Below are 22,923 nucleotides of genomic sequence, written 5' to 3'. Positions count from 1 at the left end.
GTATAGTGATATGAAAATGCATCTGTAGGTCAAGGGCTGGAAACCAGTCCCCTTCTTCCAGTGCCAGAATTATTGACATCAGCATGACCATTCTGAATTTGTGGGTACATACAAATTTGTTGAGTCTTCTGAGATCTAAAATAAGTCTCCATCCTCCGTTGTTGGTTTGTTTTGGGATTTTTTTGGGAGGAGGGTTGAGTCAAGAAGTAGTGGGAGTAGAACCCTTTCCCCCACCAGAGCTGGTGTTGGTTTTCTGCCACCTCTTCAAGAAGGATGTTCTGGCTCTGTGCCACATGATTTAATAAGTCTTGAAATTGTTTTGAATCATCTGTGACGGTGGGCGAAGGGGGCATTACCACCTCATCTGGAGATACTGAATTGTGGGCTGGTGAGAAGTCCTGGGTATTGGAATCATCCAGTTCCTCTGCTGTATCCTCAGATGTATCTGAGGGTTCTGTAGTCATCTCCTTGGGGAGCATATCTGTCTTCTTTGCAGGGTGTGAGGCCTTTGGAATTGAGATCTGTAGGCCACCTTTGGGTCCCAATGTTCCCATTGCATCGGGAATGGCATGGCAGAGGCACATCCATGGGTTAGCTAGCCATGGAAGCATGTCTCTATGAAGAAAAATCCTGGCATTTGTGTGTGACATCAGTGTTTCAGTGCCTGAGGGGGATGAGTGTCTGGAGTAGAAGACTCCCTCCTCCAGGTCATCTTCGTTATCGGGGAAAAATTGAGGAGCAGATGGTGAGTCCTGCTGTCTCGGTGCTGTTGGCACTGGGGAACCATCAGTGCCGACTACAGGAGACTATGGCGGAATATACTGCCATGTCTGCTGGTTGAGTGAAGGAGCGCAATACTGCGGACGTCGGTGCCATGCTTTTATGTGCAGATGCCTTGGTGCTCAATCTGGTCAGTGCCGCTCTTTTGTGAGTGACCTTGGTCGGTGCCGATGTTGCTGTTTTAGCTTGTTCAGGCAACTACTCCATATATGTCAGCACCGATGGAGGTGGCATCTCCATCTCAGTGATGCTGTCAGCACAGTGTTCTTCCTGGGAGTATTCGGTGCCACGGAGGAGAAGGCTGATTTGTGTCTGCTACTCAACTCCTTGCCCTGCCAGCCACGGTCCCAGTATGGACAGTGATGGAGGTGCCTAGATTATCGAATGTGCTCACCCTGCTGGCCATCACCAAGAGTAGTGATCTCGCCAGAGACCACTTTCTCTTTATCTGTTCCCCATGTGCAGGAGATATTTCATTCTTCCTTGATTTTTCTGGAGGAAAGGATACTTGCTCTGTCCAGGGAGGAGGCACCCAGAAAGTCCCTCATTGGGGTTTTTCCAGAGTCAAACAGTGGCATTAGGGATTTTTCCATAAGGATCATTTTAAGTCTGAGAACCCTATCACTCCTCGCTTTGGTTTTGAGGTTGCTGCAATGGGCACATTTTTGAAGAATGTATGCCTCCCCTAAGTAACGGAAGCACTGCGAGTGTCCAATAGAGACAGGCATAGAATCCTTGCACAAAGTATATCTTTTAAATCCAGGCGAGCCTGGCATTTTCATTGTCAACTTTTGTACAACTAGATAGAGAAACGGAGGGGATTCTCTGAGTTTTGTGTTTTTTTGTTTGTTTGTTTTTTTAACAGGGAAAGTCTAATTGGTTAAATGGAAATTTAAGACTAGCGATGATCTATCTAACTAGTAGAACTAAAACTTAACTATTTTAAAATCTAATCTATGTTATTTTCTGACACTGCCGTTGGAGTGCTGTCTGCAGCTGAGGACAGTTGAAAAGGAACTGAGGGGGTCAGGCCGCATGAGCGCTAGATGAAGCACCAATGGTACTGCAAGGCAGCTACTGCACATACATGTCTTGACCAGGTGCTGCTACCAAAACTCTCCGATCAGCGGTGCAGGGACGCACCGACACCTGAAGTGGAGCACCCACAGGTACAGCACTTGAAGAACCACCGGATTCTCTGCACACAAGAACCAGGAGAATTCTAGTGCCAACTGTGGCATTAGAAATACCACAGTTTCAGTGATGAGTAGAACCATGGCCCTCTCCACCAGAAAGTGGAATGGGGCTGGTGTAAAGACCATATGCTGTACCCTATTAAAGATTATAGCAGATGTTGCTATTGTATATGCTCTTCTCAAAAGTCCCATTGGCATGATGCATCTGATTTCTCCAGTCAATTCAGGCATTGGCTTAAAGCCACAATCTAGCCCCGTAATAACAATGAATTAGCTCCATACTGAGGATTGACATGAGATCTCAGTCTATTAGGTAAATAATACACATTTTTCAGACGATGTGCCCAAATAAGTATTTACTTGATGAACTGTAACAGCTCTGAAGGAGCATTTTGCGCTATCGGCTAAATAGTGCATGTTTACAAAATGAGGTAATTATAGAGTCATCATATCAACTATTTTGTGAGCTTGCCAGAGATCTAGATGGAACTGCTGCAAGATTAAATACTGGAGTTTGGCCACAATATACTGCTTATCACTGACTCTGGCTCTTTGACTCTGTGTGCATAACCATTTACTGGAATACTAAAAGGAGAAGAAAAGAAAGAAGGATAGACTGATAATTATTTCTTCTTAATTATGATTTGATTGTTTTCTGCTTCAGGATGATGAAAACAAAACACACACTCTTACGAGTTGATTTGGTACTTCTACATGATATGGAATTGAAAGCAAAAGGATGAATTCTTCACTCAATATGCACATATAATTCCCATTAAGGATAATGGTTATTTTGTGGTGGCAAGCATGTGTTTTGAATGTTTAATTTCTAACACAGATTTCCATTCAGTTAGCTCTATTGGCAGCAAGACTTATGGACTATGATGGAGGAAGTGAAACAGAGGTTAAAAATAATACTAATTGTGAATGCAATGTTTTCCAGCACTGCAGTATCTATACCTGGACCTTATAAATTGAAGTTTTTGGTTAGTAGTACAGCTAGCACTTCCCTCTCACAGACTTTTGTCCTTCATTAATTTAAATCAAGATGGCTCAAGTGTAATTCCTTTCAACACAGTCAACAAAAATAAAAGTAATCACCAGCTAAGGCATCCACGCCAACCCCAAGTCACTTGCCTACCAGCTATCTGCAAACAACATAACACCCAAACTTACTCCCTTAGGTCTAGTTCCCTACTGTCTTGCTCCTCTGTGGTTATTTCCACTTATGTCAAGCAGGTGTCAAACACCACCATTCTGACTTCCAGGGTGGCAAGGAATCAGGCCACAAACCTCTACAACTAACTCTTGTTCATTTCTATGTACAACTACCCACAATGCACTCATCCAATTCCTGGAAAACTCATTCAGTCTCACAGCTGTAATGCCAGACTGAGTAAAATGAAGGTCTCTTACAGTTACTGTAAAATTGTATAGTGTGTTATTTCTACCTAAAAAAAGTGGAGGACAGAATGACTTTGCCTGCAAGCCTCTCCCTCTCCCCTCCATTTCCATGCCCACTATTGTTAAGGGTTGCAACATGGTAGCAGGGGACACTGGAGGAAGAAGTTTTCCTATAAACTTGGCTAAGAAGTGAAGCTTGGTTCTCTGCTATGGAGCGTTAGTCACCATTCAATAAACCTCAGATGGGAGGTTTTCAAAAGGGAGACCCAGTCACATTAACCTCACTAGGTCTGTTTGGATTCGGACTCCTGCTGCCATAGCTTATATAAACCTTAAAACATCCGAGGGGCAGGGCATGGATGAGAGACATAGAGGAAGTTAGGAAGATAGGCTGCAAGTGTTGCAGATGGACAAAACAGGAAGCAGACAGTACTGGAGAACTAGTAAGCCAAGGAGATAAGTTGCACACTTGTTCCTCCATTAAGCCCAACCTGGTCATACCCTCCATACAATGTCCAACCATCAGTCAGTGGTCGGCTTCTACATTGGACTGACCTTGGTCGTGTCTGCATTATTTTCTTGGCATCCTATCACCTGTTTGCCTTCTACAGCATCCCATGCTGTAATCTTCTCAATTGTAGCCAATCCCGTACCCTGATTTCGCATCCTACTGTCATCCTGACTTCTTCATTTGTCTTAAAATCATTCTTACACATGACATCTTTCAAAGAACTCTCACCTCTGTTGCCTCCAGCCTTCTATTTCATTTAATGCAGCTGCTTCCCAGACCACAAATCTCTTAATCATATGTGAATTCTGTTCTCTGGCCAGCATCTTTGTTGAGTTCTCCTAACATTATCAACAGCTTGTCTGCTTTGCATTTGCACACGGTTACTCATCTCAGACATGTGGGTCGATTCATCTTCTCCATTCATATTCATCATGCACCCATACTACCTTAAGCATTGTCTGCACTGGGGCTGTTAGCCACAAGGGTAGCTACACCCAATTAGTTGCACTGTTGCAAACAACACAAAGTCTTAGCAATATGATTGCCTTAATAGAACAGAGCTACAGGCCACTGTAGGGCCACCGCACACTGTCTGGAATTCAGCATTGAGGTTCCATGGCCATCAGAATGAGCTGATATTAAAAAGACCTCCTTCAACTCAAACTTCCTGCAAGAAGAAATTACACGTGTTCCTGCCACTTTGGATAAACATTTAGATGCCCGTTCCCTCCCCTGAGTTTATTCATTACATTGGTTTCCTATTTACTAATGGATTTATTTTACTTGGATTATTTTCTGCATAATTAAACCAGACTGATCAAATTCTCCATGCAAAAAATGTAGCAGACAGCAGCACTTTAATCCATAAAAGAATCACAGGCACCCACTGACTCCTGACTTCCCACTTGTACATCATTCCAACCAGCATTCACAGATGTAAAGTGGAGAATCCAACCCCTTCCTTTGGGAAACTGTTCCACAGATCAATAGGTCTTACCATCAAGAAGGTCATCTTCATATTCAACCTATGTTTTCCTTTGCTCAGGGTCATCCCATTGCTCCCAATTACAACCTCCTGGATTGTCAGAGAATTAGTCTGATGGGTAACAATTACTTTCACAGTGTCCCTAAATATGCTGCGTAACCCACTGGTGAGTGTGTTATACGCCAGGCTGAGAGCCTTGACTTTCTAGCTCAAGCTGCTGCAGCCCATGCTTTTAGCTTCAATTCAGCAAGTAATGGTCAGCCCTTGGTGCAGCTATCCCTATGCTGACTGCTTAGTTTAGATACTTACATAGCCCTGGATATCTGACTGTTTCACCCTCGTTAATGAATTTGTCCTCACAACACCCCTGGAAGGCAAGGGAGGGCAGTTATCCCAAATGTACAGATGGGGAGCTGGGGCCCAGAGAGTGTAAGTGACTTGCCCAAGGCCAAACAGAAAGTTTATGATGGAGAAGGGAATTGAACCCAGGTCTCCTAAGTCCCCAGCTAGCGCTCTAACCACTGGGTAACCACTCAGCAGAGAAAAGGGTAAGCCAAAGTTGGCACTAATTGAACTAATCAGGACTTATCGCTGCTTCATGCAGTGGTAAACTCCTGATGATCTCAGTTGGTGTAAACCCTCACAGTGCTGAATGGGGGCTATTCCCACACCCTGAGAATGACATTTCGGAGGTATTGTGCAACACTTGAAGCACAGTGGCAGTTTAGAGGAAAGTCATTGTTGAAGCTGAGAAGCTTGAAAAATATATTTTCTCCCTCTAGTGCTCAGCAAACCATCAAGATACCAGACAATTATTTCTCCTCTTGTTTACCATGCTCAGCTGTTCCCACGGTTTCTTGGAAGTCGGTCCTCACCAGAAGAGGCAGAGAAGCAGCGGGGCAGCAACAATAACTGTTCATGCCCCTTTCTCATGTCCAGGGAGGAGAAACAGCTTTCAACAGAGCTGGTTAAGGGGGGAAGAGAGTCCCCAAGTAGCCCCTCCTGTTTACCGACAAATTACTGTACTCCTCGGGATGCAGATGCAGGTCCTGCCAAGCACCAGACAGGGGAACCTCCCCAGCAGTGTGAGGCTTTCGCCTACCTGGCTGCTGCAAAAATCCCCTGTTAAGGGCTCACTCAGGTTCCAGTTTGATTAACAAGTTTGCCAGCAGCTCACGCAGGGGGTGGAGGTGGGGAAGGGGCACTGAGAAAAGTGTTAACTAAAGGGTTTCACATTTCAGCTGGTGGATGGCCAATCCAGTGGTATATAGAAATGTCTTCACTCCTTCAGTGCTGCCTCCAGGGCATGCTGCAGACTGGATAGGGCCCTGTACTCAAGGAGCCTGCCCCACACTCACCTTTAAAAGGCCTGGCATGTGCCAAGGGTCAGAGGTTACCTGAGCAAAACATTCCTGGTCCTGGTTTCTACAAGAGGTTTGATTTTTTGAAGCTCTGCTATTCTCAGTAACAGACCAGGCAATATGGGACTGTAGTTTGGGCCTGGGTTCTCTGTATGAGGGTCTGTGGGGCCTTCAGTATGCTGCTTGGTCTCTGTACATTTCCCATGCCATGTGCAAAAGAAAGTATTTTTTCTGCTTGTTTTCTTGACACTAGGGGGACGTCACCACTGCACTGGTCTGGGGGACCCGGTTTGGGGTCTCAGATGTTTCCAACCCATGCTCTGTTGTCCACACTGCACTGTAAACCTGCGTTTCCAATTGCTGAACCCAGCACTCACAACTGTGCTGAAGTCCATACAGCACTAAGCAGACCTTCTGCCACAGGTCTGCAGCATGACCTGTGTCCACACTGCAAAATGACAGGGCTTGGATCAGATCTAAGCAAGACTTGGGCTCTGACGCACCCTCCCAGTAGGGTCCGTGGGCCCAAGTCCAGCGAAGTTCCTGGCCTGAGTCACTGGTTTCTGTGTGGACAGAGGGGGTTTTGGGGCTCAAACCTGAGTCTGAGCCTAGGTTTACAGTGCAGACATACCCCTGAAGTTCAGATTGGCCCATGCCTGGAAGGATCTCAGGCAAGAACCGGTGGAATGAGGACACCACACATGCCATGGAGATGAAACTCCATTCAGTGAGGGGGAGGCGATTTTGAATCAAACTGCTTAAAATGCTTGGGTTCTGTTTGCTTGTTGTCGCCAGTTCCACTGTCACCCCAAAGTAAATCAACACAGCTGCTGCAATGAAGGCGGGAGAGAGTTCCAGTGCTCATCCCCAAGTCACCCACAAAGGCCTCTGAAAAACAAGATGCCACTTAGAAAAACTCAAGACTTGGCATTTGAGGTTTAAGTGAAGAAACAAGCAGCAAGAAGCAGCAGAGTCTAATGCCCAGGGCACCAGTGAGGGCCGTGGTTTCTGCTCCTGGCTCTGTCACTGACCTGTTGTGCAACCTTGGGCAAGTCACTTCTTCGCTGTGTGTCGCCATTTCCCCACCTTCCTGTTGCCTGCCTTGGCTATTGAGACTGGAATTTCATTGAAGTCATGGCTGTCTTTCATGTGTCGGTACCGCACCCAGCACAATGTCATCCTGATCTCAGGTAGGGCCTCTAGGTGCTATCATAATACCAATAACAAAGCCCCCCTCACAGGCCTTCTCTATACAACATAAAAGACCTTATAAGCACCTCCTCCTCTACCCCTCAGCTGGCTGCTTTCAACAGAAAAACCACAAATGCACTCGCTGAGTAACAGGCAGAGCCCATGGCCCAAGTGACGCGGCAGCTCCAGTCTCTCCAGGTCTAGAGCCAGCAAAGGCCCCATCACTTTCCTGCCACTGTTCTGATTTTGTGCCTCCTAAAGAATCAATGGCTCATGGTGAGACAAAGCAGTGGGGGCTGGACAGGAAGTTAACAGTAGCAACCATGACGGGACTCAGGGTGTTATCATGAACTCTGCCCCATATGGCAAATCTGCCAAAAGCTGGATTTTATACTTCCCTCCCTCCTGCTTCCCAAACCCGATCTGCTTCTCAAAATAACTAGCAGGAAGGTTGTGCAGACTAGACCAGAACAGTTTATGGGATGGGACTCAGGTGACCTGGATGCAGTTTGAGAGCTGGGCTGAGCAGCAGCATCAGTAAGGCAATTCTCTGCAAAGATTCAGCGCTCCATTGGCCTCCATTGGGGTGAAAAATAAATGAGTTTTATGTTTCCTTTCCAGGCTGGGCTTTTCTGTAGTCTGATGCTTTTGGTGAAATTGTGAGTTGTGACTTTTGAGACTGCAATGTTACAAGAACCTGGAAAAAATGTTATAATTCCTGTGAAATTGCAGTCTTTTCGACCTACCATGAAGGCTCTAAAGTCAGTGGAGTTTGACCAGGGAAGAATGGGCCCATGGGTGTAACTAAAATTCACTTCTCTGCCTGAGAGGAAGCAGATTTTGGCCCAGAACCTCTCTGGGATTTTACACTAGAAAGAGTGTGTCTGACCTTTTTCCCCCAATTTCCGTAAACTTGAAAGAAATTCTGTCAATTTACTTAACTGCTCCACAGTAAAGTGATTTAAATAATTATTTTTCTGGACAAACATAGCATTTTAAACATTCAGCTTTGAAGTTAAGACCCATTTCTCTGTTAACTCCATGTTATTTTTAGTAACAACATACATTGATGGGACAAGCTGAGAGCTAAATCCTGCTCACTTTACTCAGGCAATGAATCCAAATGAACTTCAGTGAATAACACATCTGAGTAAGGCTAACAGGATTTCACCCCATGCAGAAATTCAGGATCAGCCAAAGAACAAAGTTTAAATATACAAAAGAAAAAACCCTAACTCAAAATCAGGTGGAAATACAAGATCAGACAGAAATTCATCGAAAAACTGAAAGAAACCTCTTGGCAGAACCTCATCAGCAGGACAAAAAATAAAATCTCTCTTCAAGCCAAGGGGATCACTGAGTAAATGAACACTTAATGGAGCCGACAAATCTGGGAAGTATTTTAGTTGACGTCCCATAAGGTATGGCCAATGAGAGAGAAAATAAAGGGAAAAGAGAGAAGAGAATCTAATTAGAACAAAGAACAATGAAACCTGATGACACGTACAGCTTCAAATATCCAATGCAAGTGAAAAAGCATAGCACACAATTATTATGGGCTACGTTGTGCCTTGAAGCTAAATCCAACCCTCTCATCCTTGGCTGTGGAAGTCAGGGCCAATGTGATTCCACTGCACAAGGCAGGGCTCTGGAGGAGGAGCTGTGCAGGGTTGTATGCTCCATTGCATGTAAGCTCTTTACCTGGCATTGCATAGGGAGTGGGAAGGGGCATGGGTGAAGAAACGACCTCTATACCCAAGCATGCTGCATGGAGGAGCTTCATGGCCTAGGGCAGGATTCTTTCGTCCCAGCCACCCACTCACCTGCCAAGTGTCTAGCCCTGAATTCAGGCCAGGCTCTGGATTTTGCTTTAAAGGCATTGGGAAGTCTTGGGAGTGGGAGGGGTAGACTACAGATTCTCCTAGGACTCCACCTGTGACTCCAGGGATAACACACAGCAGTGGCAGCTTTACCTTCCTTTAAATGTGTACAGTTCCACTTCCCTCTCTGCCCTGTCAGTTCCACTGGCCTGTGCACAGGGGATTGGGGTCAGGCCCATGGCTCCATCTTCAGCTATGATCCTTCCTGCTACCTTTGGTGAGACTAGGTCAGCTAGCAAGGAACAGTGGCTATACTTCCCAGTCACCAAATGGGTAGCTACCATGCAAGGACACAAGGGGTGGGGGGCAGGTTTATTGTGTGCCTGCAGAGGGCCAGCCATAATGCTCCCTACCCATGAAATCCTGCTTTCCCAGCAGAATTAACACGTGTCAATAGTCACTGTTGTTCTACACGGGATTATGGTAACAGGCTGCTGCCAATTTCTTTTCTAGTCTCTAATTCAATTTTTCTGTTCTTTGAAGAAGCTTGAAAATCAAATGTATTTTCCCTACCACTGTTGTTCCTCTCCATTTGAGAAATATTGATCCATACTTCTAATAAAGCCAATGCCAGCACAGATCCCTTTTTTCCTTTCCTGTGCTCCAACATCATGCAGAATGTCAACAAAAATACACTCAGCTCTGGGAGCAAGGGGACCAATCCTGTCCACAGTGAAGTCAATGGGAGTTCTGTGGCAGCAAGTAAACAGCTGCTATACTTGCAAATGATTTATTTTTATATATCTCATCAACAGAATTGTGGTATTTCTTAAAACGGATAGTTAGGTTAGATTGTCAACCTCAGAATAACATTGGCAAGCAGTGACTCACATGAGTAGTCCCAGTGACTTCAGTGAGGCTATTTGTGCAAGCAGCTGCTGTGGGGGAGGGACAGGTGTCAGAGTCTGGGGGATATACTTTGTTGGACAGATTCTGTTTCCAGTCTGACATCAACTGGAAATTCTCCAGTATTAAATCATTTATTCCCAAGGAAAACTAATGCTGAAACACATAGGTAGGAAGAGAGAGACTGATTATTGTATGCTGATCAACACAGGTGATATGTTTGGCGGTGTTAAGACTGAAATAAGATAAATAAAAGTGAGCCCACAGGTACAAGTTATTCCAGAATGCCCAAAAGAGCAGTTCTTGGCAATATTTAGAGCCAAATTGTGCCACCTTAATCATATGAGTAATCTCATTGGCAACACTTACTTGGGTAAGAGGAGCAGGATTTGGCTCTATAGAGTATATTATAGAATTAGACAAATCAACTTCACATGCAATTAAAAGAAATAATATAAAATTGTTTGATTTCATTTAATTGAAATAAAGTGATCAATCCCAATATCAAACATAATATATCTCCTGTAATTCTCTACAACGGATTAAAACTATGGTTATAGCAGACCCCATATAGGATTTCATGGCCATTACGATGTAGCTGGTGAGAAGATTTGGTGATAGAAACTAGATAGGGAATGAAGCAGAGGAAATTTCTGATAAAAGAGGACTCTATAAGATATGTAAATTTTTATAACTAGACTAATAATTTCAAAGCTAAGGAGCCACATCCTCCTGCTTTTTAATGTGAATGGGATACAAGGCATGAAAATCCACTCTTTGCCAAGATCCATCCAACCAGGGATTAGGACTCGAAACAAAATATCATCCCTGCATGAGTTTCCTGTTTCCATCCCAGCCACTCAGTATCACCTGACTATGGAGAAGATGTGGAACCCTTTCTTCATGACATTGCAGGCCTGATCAGACACAGGATCAAGCAGCCCAGCGCAGAACCTGTCTATGCAACATACTTCTTATGTCACGAAACTAAGCATCAGGCAATAGTGGTTACTAGAGACAGTGGGTATTGATCCCTAAAATGGGTACAACCTTTTTGTAAACCCTGAGTTATGTCACAAACAGGGCAAAGACACTTCTCCCTCCCTCCCAAAAACCACCGTTAAAGAAATTAGGCTCTTACTGAAATTCCTGCGCGTCACACCTTTATTACAACCAGGCCTCTGATTAGAAGCAGCTTCCTTTCACAGTATTCTAGGACTACAAAATTAATTTCAATAAAGAGATACAATGGAGATCAAGTTTATTAGACAGGTTTATAAATGGTCTAACTCATTCCAAGCCTCACGTTCAAACACATTGTCATATCGTGTCAGTGAAAGGTTGGGGGTTTCAATCCAGCCAGATCAACAATGACACTGTCACAGTGTGACACTGGCCCTTTAAGAGGGAAGATGCCAGTGCAGCTGTGACTTGTCATCTGACCCCAATTAATTTAAAAGAGGGCATGTGGAGGAGGTCTGTGAAGGAAGACAGAAAACAGGAAGTGAGAGCTGCCTGAAAGAGAAGGGAAGGATAGGTGAGAGCAGCTTGAGACAAAAGACGACACAGAAGGGATAACAGAGAATCACCTAAATCCATGTCCACACTACAGATGCTACAGTGGCACAGCTATGGAGCTACAGCTAAGCACCATAGTGTAGATATTTCCTACAACAAAAGGAGGGGTTTTTCTGTTGCTGTAGAAACTCCACCTCCCCAAGTGACAATAGCTAGGTCAAACATTCTTCCACTGACCTATCCACATCTACACAAGGGATTGTGCCAGACTGCAGGATTTTTCACACCCCTAACCACCATAGCTATGTCAACCTAACTTTTAAGTGTAGACCTGACTTCAGAGAAGGAGCTGCAGGAAACCACAAGGAGAGCTTGTGAGCTGCAAGTGACAAGTTCTGAGGACAACTGTTGAGAGGTCTGGCTACAGCTGGGGAACCTTACCAAGTTGCAGAGTGGCTTGTGCAGTGGCCCCTAGGAAGAAGGGAAGAACCAGCATGGTCAGTGTAAGGTAGGTTCATAAGTAAGGGGTTGACTCTGGAGGGAGGTCCAGAAGGGCAGGAGTAGGACTGGCAGGCAAGGAGATCTGGGGAGTGTAACACTGCAGGGAGCCCTCTGGCAAAAGACCTGAGCAGAGGGCTGCTATTGGGAAATCCCAGGGACAAGGGTTTGGTCCTGAAGGGAAGTTCCACTGAACAGAGATAGGACTGACAGGCAAGGAAGCCGGGGGGATTGATACAATGCACAGAGCCCTCTTGCAGGAGACCTGACTTGGGACTATAGAAGAAATTCACTCATGGGAGAGAAGCGGGTTTGAGACTCTCAGGAAGGAGGCCTGAAAAGTGGGGTCCTGGAACAGGGGTTAAAGGAAATAGGACATGGTGGTTAATGACTCTTGAGTGGGTGACCTGAGAACAGTCATCTTTGAATCAGATTGAAGAGCTGCTGAATTATAACCTTGTTTTATTTTGGGGTTTTGAGAATATTTGTTTTTACTATGAGAAATCAGTGGAGTGTGTCACTTTCTATTAGGATTGTCAAATGATTAAAAATAATTGTGATTAATCGCTATTTAATCACACTCAAACAAAAATAGAATACCAATTTAAATTAATTATAAATATTTTTGGATGTTTTTCTACATTTTCAAATATACTGCTTTCAATTACAACGCTGAATACAAAGTGTAAACTGTGCACTTTATATTATTATTTTTCATTACAACTATTTGCTCTGTAAAAGATAACAAAAGAGAGCAATCTACAAGTCGAAGCATGAAGGTATATGAGTGTTTAGCATATCTGGCATGTAAATACCTTGCAACAACAGTGCCATGCAAACATCTGTTCTCACTTTCAGGTGACATTGTAAATAAGAAACAGGCAGCATTATCCCCCATAAATTGTGATTGGCTGAACAAGAAGTAGGACTGAGTGGACTTGTAGGATCTAAAGTTTTACATTATTTTGTTTTTGAGTGCAGTTATGTAAAAAATAATAATTCTACATTTGTAAGTTGTACTTTCATAATAAAGAGATTGTACTACAGTACTTGTATGAGGTGAATTGAAAAATACTATTTCTTTTGTTTATCTTTTTTACAGTGCAGTGGAATTACTCACTGAGGCCACGTCTACACTACGGGATAATATCGAATTAGCTAAAATCGGTTTTATAAAACTGATATTATAAATTCGATTTCATGCGGCCACACTAGGCACAGTAATTCAGCCCGTTCAGCTTTTTTTTTTTTCCGGCACCGTATGTGTACTGGATGCCGGAGAGAGAGGCGATACTCCAGCGCTACACAGCAGCATTCACTTGCTTTTGCAATGATAGCAGAGATGGTTACCGGTTGTTCTGTACCGTCTACTGCCGGAGAAAACTGGCAATGAGATGATCGGTTATCTCTCCCCCTCTGTACTGTCCGCTGCTATCATGAGTGCCCCTGGCTGAAATCGGCCGGGGCGCAACGCAAAAGCAAAAATTGGGATTGACTCACTTGGGACTGAGTCAATCCCTCCCTTATGGTTTCTAAAATAGAGTCAGTCCTGCCTAGAATAAGGGGCAAGTGTATTAGAGGAACCAGTGTATCAGAGCACAGCTGCTCCGTGTCAGTATTCACAGGGGTGCCCCTGCAACAACCCCACCCGTTGCTTCCCTCCTCCCCCAACCTTCCTGGGCTACCGTGGCAGTGTCCCCCCCCATTTGTGTCATGAAGTAATAAAGAATGCAGGAATAAGAAACAGAGACTTGTTAGTGAGATAAAATGAGGGGGAGGCAGCCTCCGGGCGCTATGATAGTCCAGGCAGGACAGTAAGCGGCTGTGGGGGAGAGGAGCCCAGCTTTGCTTGACACCAGGCAGAAAGAATCTTTTCTTACACAGAGGGGGCTGGCTCAAGCCCCCAGTTGCTATGATGAAGACAGGTTACCAGCCGTTCTGTACCATCTACTGGGAGTAACCAGTCATTCCCATTTTTACCCAGGCGCCCCCGCCAGCCTCACCTGAGGCCAGCCAGGAGCACTCACGGGCTTCATGACGGACGGTCAGTAGTCATATTGCACCGTCTACCACCGGGGAGGGGAGGGGGAGAGGAGCGGATACTGCTCTTCACTGCTGCAGCATCGCGTCTACCAGCAGCATTCAGTACACATAGGGTGACATTGAAAGAAGTCAAGAAATGATTTCTTTCCCTTTCTCTTTCACGTGGTGGGGGGGGAGAACTGAGGAGCTATTCCCTGAACCACGCCAGACACTGTGTTTGAACCTACAGACATTGGGAGCTCAGCCAAGAATGCAAATACTTTTCAGAGACTGCTGTGGACTGTGGGATAGCTGGAGTCCTCAGTACCCCCTCCCCTCCATGAGCGTCCATTTGAGTCTCTGGCGGGATACCGCCCGGAGGCCAATAACGTCGATTTCCGTCCACACTAACTGTAATCCGATATGTTAATATCGAATTTAGCGCTACTCCTCTCGTCGGGGTGGAGTACAGAAATCGATTTAAAGAGCCCTTTATATCGATACAAAGGACGTTGTAGTGTGGACGGGTACAGCGTTAAATCGATTTAACGCTCTTTAAATCGATTTAAACGCGTAGTGTAGACCAGGCCTGAGTAAAGTCCCACTCAACAGGAGTAAGGGTGACATAGTCTGGCTCCTCAGGGCAGAGATGGCATCTTCAATCAGTCACACTGTCAAGCCCTTATTCACATGGGTAAGCAATTACTCATATGAGTAGTCTCACTGAAGTCAATGTGGGTAACTGTTCACCAGTTTGTATGTGTGTACAGTACTTGACACAAAGGGGCTGCAATCCTGATTGCTTCTACGATGTAAGCAACAAAGCAACACAGTGATACGTAATTACTAAGCTGCTGAGTTATATGCAATTGCTTTCAGTGGAACAATTCACTGAGTAAGGTATCACACAAAGCAAGGATGTCAGAATCTGGCCCTAATGGATCAATCCTGCAAATACTTATTTAACTCCAGGCCCTACACTCACTATTTATCTGTAATGTTAGTGCCCTCATGGCCAAAATGGAGTCTGCTATACCGGTGGCTCTGGCCAAGGTAAGGCGCACGCAGGAACGCATCAGGGAAAATCTCTTCTACTCTAGGGGTGCCTGTTCAAACCCTCCCAGAGTGAACACACACACACCGGAAGAGTACAATGAATATAGGAAAGGGAAATATTTATTCAGAGGATGAATGGAGAAAAACAACAAGGGGAAAGAAAGAGGGAGAGGTAAAACAGGGTTACACAATGAGTTCCATAGATGTTGAGTCTCATCCTCAGTTTAGGAAATTGCCTAAATACTAAATTCACTTAAGAAAAAAAGCGGTGTCTTCACATCTGTCCATCCACAGGTTAGCACATATCGGGCTCTATTGTAATATAAATCGATTAATCATAAATAAATCAGATGTTATATGCAAATAAAGTTGAAACACAAATAACAAAAAATACGGTATAACAGGATCAATATGTCTCATTAAAAATGGGCAGCAAACATTATAGTATTCCATTATCAGACAGGTAGTTGTAAAATTTTACTTCGTCTTATGCTTTTCAGTACCACAATTTAGCCAGTGTGGGGAACAAGAATATAATGCTGGCGTGAAAGCTGCTAGGATACACCATCTGTGAACAAGTCTGTCCATAAGTCATATTTTATTTATCAAATAAAATAATTAATATTATGTAAAAAGTTTAAGAACGCCCAACAAATCAAAAACAATTAAAGCTTATTTACTTTATAGGAGTGAAAAAATTCCAATTAAAATATGTCTAAAGACATATGCTCTTCAGTGTTTAGTGTAAGAGAAAGCATGACAATCTTGCATAGTAAATTAGCATCACCTAGGCAAGTCCTTCTCTGGAGGAAAGGGAATTCCTCAAATGGCACGGGTAAGTAATAGTTGCTTTAGAAATTTAAATGATTCACACAGATAAAGCCAGGAGATGGCAAAGAGATCATCTACCACAAGAGTTACCGACTGCCTTAGAGCAAAGATTACCGGATTATTTAAAAATATGTCATCAAGAGTTTTCTTCTCTGGTTTCAGATGATTATTTTATTCACACAATAGCTAACACAAGACATGGCACTGTGTGTTTCAGGGTAAACACAGCAGTCTGGTTGCATGAGATCAACTTCAGGATCAGGGTGCAAGTCTGATATTTTAAAACAAAGAGAATATAAAAATGGGCACGTTTAAAAAAATGTGAAACATTGGTTTTAATGCTTGCACATTTTTTGTAGATGTGCCCCGAGCACTGCATAGGTCCTTTCTCATAGAAATCAAAATACCTCCCTTAATTAATGGCCAGAATCTGCCTACCCAGACTTAGGCTGAGAAATACCTTAATCCTCAGGCAGACCCACTAAATCAGTATGACTTCTTGAGACGAAAGATAACTATCAGCATAAATAAAGGTGGCAAAATCAACCACTAAGTGTAAAGTAGTTCAACAAATTGCCTTCAGGCTTTAAAACGAAAATCACCCAGAGCTGAGAAACACAATGGGGAATTGTGTAAACTGCAAGCCACTGAAAGTAGGAGTTTAAAATGGGGCTACCACGTCCTCAACAACGCTATACTCTTCTGGTCCAGACCACTCCTCTTGATCTGTGTACAGAAGGGATCCTTCCACATGATCAACCCACTCCCAGTGTTGCTCCATAACACCACCTTCCCCTACTCTAGACCCAGGAGAGGGTGATCTGCAGCTCTGGGAGCCTGTGCAGGGAGAGACTGGAAGAGACCGTGCAGGCTACGGTGATGCGTGCAAACTGACACAAGCCCAGGGAGAGGCACATCTTTGAGTCTCTTGCCTGATGGACCTTAGGCAGAAAAGGACACTGAGTCTGTGTTACCTTTTCATGGAAACCCACCCACCTGGCTAGCTCCATAGTGTGGCTTCAATGAAACTGTGCTGCCGGGAGCCAGGGTGGAGATTCCAGGGAGGGCACAGCTAGTGCAGTGAGGCATAGGGCTTCTGCACAGCTGGCATTGGCCTTTTACAGATCCCTGGGATTCATGCAGCTTCTTGGGGATCCACTAGCTTTTGAGCTGTCCCTGTGGCACCATCGGGGGGGGGGGGGCAAATCCTGCCTCAGCCAATGGAATAACGGTAGGAATTCCAACAGGAGACCTTCCCAAAGCTCCTCCTCCCCACGGAAGGTTTTATTATGGGAAGGGCTAATCTGAGCCTTTGTATATGGATCTGAGCCCCATCACTGTATCTCTGTCATAACTTCTGACAGCTATACACTTTGCCAATACCTCTTGCCTTGCTCGCACACTAGTGCCCCCATTGGCTTCAGTAGGACTTCTCACAAGAGTGAGTGAGCAGGATTTGTCCCATTGTTAGTAAACAGAACAAGCAGTTTAAAAAAGAGAAACAAATAAAACCCCAAAGATGATCTTCAGAAACTAAAACTGTATAAGGCGACCATTAAAGTATCATCTGAAACCTGTATCACTCAGAACCATTTGGACCATTAAAGATGAAAGTATTTCAGAAATTTCTTTGACACCATTTGTTCAGTTTGCTTTTTGCTCTTCACTGTCAGTACAGTGACCCTAGGGCTGACCAGTTTCACCCTTCCACTGCAGGGGTGCGATGCAGTAGTGTTTGGGGTTCCAGCAGTGTCGCTCTGAAAAAGGTCTTTTTTTGAAATTTTTAAAAATGAATAAGAATATGGCATCAATATACAACATTCTTTGAAGAAAACCAAGGTCAAGGTCACCCCTCTGTTTGGAAAAACTAATGTGAGGAGGCACAAAACCTACAAAACAATCGCCTTATAGAGGTCTACCCTCACTTCATCCCATCAGGGAAGCAGGGTTTTCTCTCACATAATAGCTTCCAGCCCCACACTGACAGCCCCTGCCCCCTCGGATTCACAGGAGACCATGGCCAACCTGCATGTAAGTCCAGTGACCCCATACTGACTCTGGCCCCACAGTGTACCTACCCCCTCAGACATTGAACTCACACTATCAGGGCTGCCACCAGCACCCAGAGATGGCAAACAGGGCTATATGGGGCCTGGCATTGTATTATGCTTTCCACCTAATTTCTGTGAGGCTGGAGTGGGAATACTGTCCATCCCTCTGGCCCTGCTCCCTGCTTATCTAGTTTCCCTCAAGCACCACTGACCTAGCAGGCTACAAAGTGTATGGAGAGGAATGGTCCCATAGAGGTGACTTTTGCAGTAAAAAGGGGAAATCCTCACATAAAGGACTGCCTCTGCGTGCAGATCTGTGGGGCAGTGGGCGGGGGGAGGGGATCAGCCTCCTTAATAGTGGAGTCTAAGACCCCGATCCAGTAATGTATTTGGGCAAAAACTTAGCTTTAAGTAAACAATTAGTCCCATTGGGACTAATCAAAGTTATGCAGACACTTAAATGCTTTACTGGATTGAAGACTGACTACCAAACAGTGTAACTGTCAGAGGAAACCACTATCAAAATAGGTCAGTCTTGACAATGATGATTTCAACCCTAGGAACATTATGTGGAATTTTACAAATCTTTGAAAGCAGCAGAGAATCCTGTGGCACCTTATAGACTAACAGACGTTTTGGAGCGTGAGCTTTCGTGGGTGAATACCCACTTCGTCAGACGCAGGTCTTTGACATTTTCTGTCTGATACACTTGCGAGACATTTTGCATTTCCAGCTAACATTGAATTGCTAATGAGGACATCCAGTATTTGGTGGCATGGGAAAGGAAGAAGGATTAGATATCTCTTTGATGACATTGTTTGTGAAACTATATATATTAATTATAAGAAAACACAACTAAAACTGCATGTTTTCATTTCAGTCTGAGATTCTGAAGCAAAAAAAGCTTCTAATTTGGAGTAAGACTTTGATATAGTGGTGACATCTAATAAACAGTCGTGTCTTTTTTGGGAGAATTTCTCTGACAGAAATCTTCTGTAATATTTCTAATTTGCTTATACTTATGATCACTGAATAAGAAAAAATATTGACTGACAGGCCCACAGATAAATGGAGAAACCTTCAGAAAGTAACGATTTATAAATGCTATTTATTTTCTCACCTACCAAAGCTCATAAATTTCCCAAATAAACTGTTTAAATCATCCACAATCAGAAAATTGTTTTATTTACATATTGTATCCTTCTGCACATCTGTAATGTGCTCCTAATACTAGCTTATGTCTCCTAAGCAGAGGGAGAGATAGCTCAGTGGTTTGAGCATTGGCCTGCTAAACCCAGGGCTGCGAGCTCAATCCTTGAGGGAGCCATTTAGGAATCAGGGGCAATAATCTGTCTGGGGATTGGTCCTGCTTTGAGTAGGGGGTTGGACTGGATAACCTCCTGAGGTCCCTTCCAACCCTCATATTCTAATTATTCTTACTTGTACATCAAAAGAGAACTCTACTATATTTCTTCCCGTGTTCCTTTAAGTTTCTCCCTCTAAATGACAAAACTTTGTGACTGACAAAAGATAAAGAAGTAGAACAAAAGTTTTCTTGTCCCTTTGGCTGGATTATTTCCCAGAGCAAACTATGTAATAATTCTCTTCCACACATATATGGCTAATTAAATATTTTTCCCTAATATTTGCACTACGTAAGTTTTAACAACAGGGCAGCTTTCTAGTATTGCTATTATTACTGTTTATATTATGTTGATATACACTCGTATAACCAACACTGTGCTGATAAAAAGTAGTAAAAAGAAACTTAGCAAAGATTGATTTTTTTTTACACTCCATGTTGTTTCTGATACAATTTTTATTCTTGTTGTTCCTGTCATAATTCCTTGCTGAAACAGTTACCAAAGCATGAGGACACCAACTGCCTGAATGAAAATTCTTATCTGGTGATTCAGATTCCTAAATTCAGAACCCCTAATCCATTCCAGACACCTGGGAAATTCAGGGAAGACGTTGAACAGCAGCTACTGAAGTTATACCTTTTTAAATCACCAGGCCTGGATAAATTTGCATCCAAGAGGTTAAAAGAGCAGGTCGAGGAGCTCTCAGGACCATTAATGTTGACTTTCAGTAAGTCTTGGAACACTGGGAAGTTCCAAGAAATGGAAGAAAGCAAATGTTATGCCAATATTTTAAAAGGGTAAACTGGATGATTTGAGTAATTACCGGCCTGCCAGCCTAGGCAAAATAATGGTATGGCTGATAAGGGGCTTGATTAATATATAATTTAAGGAGGATGACAATTATATAAAAATATAATTACAGGGGCCACTTTCTGGGGTGAGAGGGTAGTTCAATACCCATGACCATTTACTCACTGTGTTCTTCTGTCAGTGAGGTGAATTAATCCCAAATATGGTGCTAGGTTTTGCAATGGGGACACTTATTCATTAGGAACAGGATCTTTTTTCATATAATCCAAAATAATTGTGCAATGTCTTCCATCCTATATTAACAACTTCAGGCTACAACAACTTATAATAACCAGCATCTAATTGAGCAAACCTTATTTGTGAGTGTTTATATTTACAATGAAGCCATACTTTAAATTACCTATTAAAAACTGATTAATTCCTTCCAAATATTAAATCACTAAAGAAAGCAGTGAACTAGGAGGGAAAAAATCACTCTACTACAAAATCTGGAGAAATTGATCAGCAAAACAATGATTTACAGTTCTGCCTCCTCAATTAATGGTTAAAAACGAAAAGCTTAACTGGAGAAAAATGTCACTATCTTCATTTAAAGTATTGATATTTTAACAGCATACAAATGACTCTTAGGGCCTGATCCTAAGAAGTGCTCAGCCCCTAGAGCCCTAGAACTACGGTTCACTTCAGGCGAAGCTATGCCTCCGAGAATCAGGCCCTTATTTTATAATACCCTTGTTTCTTGCTCCTGTTTAAGTCAATAGGAGCCTGAAATCATCAGAGAAAATGGTGGTGAGAAAATCTATGAATAGTATGTGCTGTGAAAAATGAATTCCAACCCAAATTACAGGCAAGGCAAAACAGCTACAGAATAAGGCTTATCACATCTGATCCCTTTCATCTGTTTTTCTACTTTCATCCCCAGACCATTTACTGTTTAATAACTCATTCAAAGTCTCACTTGAATTCTTTGATGCTCCTTGCTTGAATGGATTTTCTTTGAAACTTACTCCCTGTACCATGTGCATTACATTTGGGATGGAACAACTGTTACCCAATATGCCCTCTCTTTTTTTCTCCCCTTTTATAATTTTTAGCTATTCATAAAGTTTAGCAAAAAACTCCCATTGATTTTAACAGAACCAGGATTTGTGCAAAACTGACCAGTGCAGAGGAAAAAACAATTCCCTAGAAAAGGAATAAAATTATAAGGAATACCTTGTCACTGATTTTTATTTTATTTTTGTGTTTGTACAATATGGCCCTATATCACCTATCCTGGGGAGCTTTAAATGTTCATTAGAATCCAGCAGTCCCTGTGCAGACAAAATTCCCAGTGAAAATTGTGGGAGTTATGCCTGTGCCCTAACAGCAAGGTCACATGCCTATGGTAGTTTTATTTGTGATATTACTGATTTGCTTATCAAACTTGACTGCTGCTGTTAGTAAAGATTTGTTTTACCCCTTACAATGAATGTAGAGAGGTTATCCAGCCTATTTATTCCTAAAGATTTTTGCTTTTACCACACTGAGTTTCTGAACAACTGATGCCTGTTTACTGTGTTTCTACTTCATTTTCTTGAAAGGAAACTTTTAATTACACTTTTCTAGGATAGTTATTTAAAATTTCCATTCCTCCTGAAAGAGTAAAAATATTTTTCTTCTCTATTGATTTTTGTCCTTTTCCCTTTATCAAACACTAATTATTGTAGTGCAGTTAGTAAAGAGCTGAAATTGACTTGGCTATTTTTGTCTAACAACAACTTTAACATGTATAAGACTATGATGCTAAAATATTTTTGTGCACCAGTATCATCAATGCCAGCACAGCTGAGGGAAGAGTCTGGGTTAGTTAAAGGGTTGTTGTCAAGTTATTTTAGGCCTCAAATTCTTATTTATTTTAAATAAAGGTTTTGATGTTTGTTAAATCCTTGTTTCTGGTGCAGTCTTTTCAGATATTTTAATGTTATTTATCCTTTAATATAGATATTACATATAAAAACTAAAAAGACATTTATTAAGGTTGCAAAGTCAAGAACTCAAAATTTAGGAAATGCCAGAATTAAGGTTGTCCAGCCAACCTTTGTTTGGAGTCTCTATGTACAACTTTTATACAAATAATAAATAACAGTAAAGCAATAATAAACATCAATCAATAGCATCATATAGTCACTTCGATTCATGTGTCTGCACACCTGGATATGAGTGGTTGTTATCAAACAGTGTTCCCATAGGATCGAAACCTGCAAGGTGCTCATCACCCTCAACTCCCATTGAAGTCAATAGGAGTTGATATTACTCAGTCGGCCTTCAGAGACAGAATGGAAAAAGAGTACACGTACTCTTCCAGAACTGGATATAATCACAATCGTGTCAACCATGGATATGCACAAGTATTGCTACATTATATAGACAAAATGTCTCCACATGGGATGATAATTACAATACCAGAACAAAGTACAGAATTGCAGAAAGAATCACATTTAAGAAGATCTTTCAGTTCTAGGCTGTGGCTGATCTGGAGTGGAGACAGCACTAGCCAAATAATATGGCACACATTACCCCCCAAATTTCAGAGCAGCAGCCCTGTTAGTCTGTATCCGCAAAAAGAACAGGAGTACT

The 22,923-nt window shown here is 42.9% G+C and overlaps 1 protein-coding gene and 1 long non-coding RNA gene across 3 annotated transcripts in view; one reads left to right on the top strand and one right to left on the bottom strand.

Annotated features, from left to right (window-relative positions):
• LOC142046706 (uncharacterized) overlaps positions 1-3,387 on the top strand; it is a 104,773-nt gene extending 101,386 nt beyond the window's left edge. The window contains exon 3 of the long non-coding RNA XR_012655678.1: positions 1,765-3,387. This is a non-coding gene — a long non-coding RNA (uncharacterized LOC142046706). The remainder of the gene's footprint in view (positions 1-1,764) is intronic.
• Positions 1-22,923, bottom strand: part of LHFPL3 (LHFPL tetraspan subfamily member 3) — a 459,544-nt gene that overhangs the window by 364,920 nt on the left and 71,701 nt on the right. The window lies entirely within an intron of this gene.

The sequence above is a fragment of the Chelonoidis abingdonii genome, chromosome 1, assembly GCF_003597395.2.
Source record: "Chelonoidis abingdonii isolate Lonesome George chromosome 1, CheloAbing_2.0, whole genome shotgun sequence".
NCBI lineage: Eukaryota > Metazoa > Chordata > Testudines > Testudinidae > Chelonoidis > Chelonoidis abingdonii.
Note: the sequence above shows the minus strand (reverse complement) of the source record. Positions and strands in the feature narration are given on the sequence as shown.